This window comes from Carettochelys insculpta, chromosome 7 (genome assembly GCF_033958435.1).
Source record: "Carettochelys insculpta isolate YL-2023 chromosome 7, ASM3395843v1, whole genome shotgun sequence".
NCBI classification, from domain to species: domain Eukaryota; kingdom Metazoa; phylum Chordata; order Testudines; family Carettochelyidae; genus Carettochelys; species Carettochelys insculpta.
The window spans coordinates 26,019,329-26,023,465 of NC_134143.1; the positions used below are offsets into that span (position 1 = coordinate 26,019,329).

General features: G+C 37.1%; 1 protein-coding gene across 1 annotated transcript in view; it reads left to right on the forward strand.

The window, feature by feature from the left end:
- CABCOCO1 (ciliary associated calcium binding coiled-coil 1) overlaps window positions 1–4,137 on the forward strand; it is a 393,177-nt gene that overhangs the window by 125,294 nt on the left and 263,746 nt on the right. The gene's annotated exons all lie outside the window — the stretch shown is intronic.

The window sequence follows — 4,137 nt, forward strand, 5'->3', positions numbered from 1 at the left end:
ACCATAACAGAGGCTCAACTTAAATGTATACCCCAATTTAGGAAACATAGTAAGAGAACCAGAAAAGTGCCATTGTGGTTAAACAATAAAGTAAAAGAGGCAGTGAGAGAAAAAGTCATCCCTTAAAAAATGAAAATTAAATCCTAGTGAGGAAAATAGAAAGGAACATAAATTCTGCCAAGTGAAATGTAAAAATATAATTAGGAGGGCCAAAAAAGAATTTGAAGAACAGCTAACCAGAAAGTGAAAAAGTAATAGAAAAAAAAATGTTAAGTACATCAGAAGCAGGAATTCTGCTAAACAACAAGTTGGGCCACTGATCGAGATGCTAAAGGAGCACTCAAGGATGATAAGGCCATTGCAGAGAAACTAAATTATTTCTTTGCATCAGTCTTCATGGCTGAGGATGCAAGGGACTTTCCCAAACCTGAGCAATTATTTTCAGGTAACAAATCTGATGAGCGGTCTCAAATTGAGGTAGCATTAGAAGAGGTTTTGGAACAAATTGATAAACTAAACAGTAATGAGTCACCAGGACCAGAGGGCATTCACCCAAGAGTTCTGAAGGAACTCAAAAGTGAAATTGCAGAACTATTAACTGTAGTTTGTAACCTGTCATTTAAATGAGCTTCTGTTCCAGATGACCAGGGGATAGTTAATGCGATGCTAATCTTTAAAAAGGGCTCCAGAGGTGATCCTGGCAACTACAAGCCTGTCAGTTTGACTTCAGTGCTGGGTAAACTGGTTGAAACTCAAGGAAAGAACAGAATTGTCAGACACATTGATGAACATGATTTGTTGGGGAAGAGTCAATGTGGCTTTTGTAAAGGGAAGTTGTGCGTCACCAATCTATTAGAATTTTTGGAAAGGGTCAACAAGCATGTGGACAAGGGGGATCCTGTGAATATAGTGTACTTAGATTTTTCAGAAAGCCTTTGACAAGGTCCTTCACGAAAGGCTCTTAAGCAAAGTTAACTGTCATGAGATAAGAGGGAAGGTCTTCTCTTTGATTGGTAACTGGTTAAAAGATCATAAACAAAGGGTAGGAATAAATGGACAGTTTTCAGAATGGAGAGAGGTAAATAGTGGTGTCCCCCAGGGATCTGTGCTGGGACCAGTCCTATACAGCATATTTATAAATGACGTGGAAAAAGGGATAAACAGTGAGGTGGCAAAATTTGCAGATGACACAAAAATACTCCAAATAGTTAAGTCCCAAGTAGACTGTGAAGAGCTACAAAAGGATCTTAATAAATTGGGTGAATGGGCAACACAATGACAGATGAAATTCAATGTTGATAAATGCAAAGTAATGCACTTTGGAAAATATAATCCCAACTATACATATAAATTGATGGGGTCTGACTTAGCTGTTACCACTCAAGAAAGAGATCTTGGATTCATTGTGGATAGTTCTCTGAAGACATCCATTCAGTGTGCAGCGGCCGTCAAAAAAGCTAACAAAGGGTTGGGAATCATTAAGAAAGGAATAGATAATAAGACATATAATGTCATATTACCTTTATATAAATCTATGGTACATCTCCATCTGGAATGCTGTGTACAGATGTAATCGCCCCATCTCAAAAAAGATATATTGGAATTGAAAAAGGTTCAGAAAAGGGCAACAAAAATTATTAAGGGTATGGAATGTCCACTGTATGAGGAGAGATTAGAACTGGGTCTTTTTAGCTTGGAAAAAGATGATGGGAGGATATGATAGAAGTATATAAAATCATGACTGGTGTGGAGTAAATAAATAAGGAATTGTTATTTATTCCTTCTCACAACACAAGATCTAGGGGTCACCAAATGAAATTAAAAGGCAGCAGTTTAAAACGAACAATAGGAAATATTTTTTCACACAATGCATGGTTTACCTGTGGAACACCTTGCTGGAGAATGTTGTGCAGACAAAGACTATAGTAGAGTTTAAAAAAGAACTAGATAAATTCATGTGAGATAGGTCCATCAATAGCTATTGGCAAGGATGGTGTCCCTAGCCTCAGTCTGCAAGAGGCTGGAAAGGGGTGATAAGGGATTAATCACTTGATGATTACCTGTTCTGTTCATTCCCTCTGGGGCCCCTGGCATTGGCCACTGTTGTAGGACAGGATACTGGGCTTGAGGGACCTATGGTATGATCCAGTATGGCTGTTCTGATGAACAGGGGATGCTGCAGGTCATTACTGAATGGAAGGATCTGTGAAAGTCTTCCTTCTTGCAGTCTGCCTGGGGACATTCTTGTTTGATAACCTAAAGTCCTGGTCTAGCAGTGAGCGAATATCATTGAAACATCAGATCCTTATCATCAAAACCACTAAGCTCTTTGCAAATATGAAGAAAGATATGTTTTGTGTTTTTTTTAAATAAATTATTCAAATATTTTTCCTTTAAAAAGAATTAAAATCATGCCAGCGTTCTGTCATAATCAGTGTTTTTTTTTTAATTACAAAAAAAAAAAAATAAGACAGTATTCAGCTGTCTCCCTGTCCCCTCTTCCCAGCCAATCCCAAGGCTGCGGCTGCTAAAGTGCCCATACTCAGCAGCAGCAAGTACCGGCACAAAAAACGCACTGTTCATGAACTTGCAGTAATAAGGTAGTATGTGCCTAAAATGAAGAGAAAAATTCTGGGGGGGTTTCTCAATTTTTCATGTATTCATAACTTCTGTAAACAGATTAATCTTTCTGGCCACAGAAGGTTAAATGAGAAGATTGAACTAGGAATTTGCAGTTGAGAAAACTACATCAATTGGATCATATTACATTTTATAGGTTCTGTTAATTGTTTAAAATGTAATTACCTTTTAAAAAATGGAAAGTGGTAAAAGAATTTGCTATTTGTGTGCAAATATAGTTATTAAGCCAAGTTTTTGGAATCACTGTTCTAACTCTAAAATCACATTGCACCTATGTAAATGAAGAATAAATATAGCAAAGTAAGTGATTACACTGGTGTAATATGTGCTTAGGTGAAAGCTGAGTTAGACCCTATGTTATTCACTATTGAAGTAGCAGAAGCCCCTGCACTGATAAAAATATTTTTTCTGACTTTTTTCTAAAATTATACTCCAAGACAAATAGACGAGCAACCTCTGAATTGGATACACCAGAATTTAGGCACTTTATAAAATGCAACCCAAGAGCCAAAATCCTTTTTGTCTGCCTTGCACAAAGAATCCTTTGCTGTTAATAGGACTACAGGTCAGTAAGGTCATAACAATTGCAATTAAAAAAACCACATTTTATGAATTAGTTCATTTTCAAACGCTGTGAAATGGAAAATAATGTCAAAGTATTTTGTAATTTTTCTCCATTATTTTGACCATCTCTAATTATAACAGAAATGTAGGATATGGCCCATGGCAGAAATATTCTTTGCTATATGAACTGTAATGCCAGATTACAAATATTTTAGATTTGGTACCAGGCAAGCCCCAAATTTTTTTGAGAATTGAGAAAGGACTTTCATTGCCCTGTGTGCTACTCGATGTCAAGCCAATAGTGAGGTAACTTCTGAAACAGTTGTTCTTGCATTCAGTGAAAGGACAATGTTTTGATGTCATAGTGACAGCATAAACACACAACCTCCATCCGCTTGTCACCCTAAGCAATTGCCATTGCTGAAATATTTCTGTGATAGGTAAATATATCATTCACCACTGTTTCTACATCCTGTTAATGGAAGCAAAGTGAAAGGCTCACAAATTTCAGGTAACTTTCCTCATGTGTCTGTCATCAGCATAAATACATTTGAGTATGTTCTTTAGCATAGTGCCTCCAAAGACAGTAAGCAAGTTTGTTACTGTACCACATAAAATTTCAAACCTGGTAATTCTATAAACTACACTATCTAAGCCCATTGGATAAATATAATAAGGATGTAGTGCAACCCCTCTAAGTCACCCACATCACTATGCTCAAAACGTTCTTGTTTCTGTGATCTTGCTTCATAGAATCATAGATCAGGGTTGGAAGGCTTCAAAGGCTTCTCCTGGTTTTCAGAGCAAAAATTCATTGTGTGTTGGAAGGGCGATGAATGACAATCACAAGCATTGTCTGATAATGCAAGGAAGCCAAACCCTTCCAAAAGGCCACAGGAAACGGACTGTGTTGTATTGAATGAACAGCCAAGT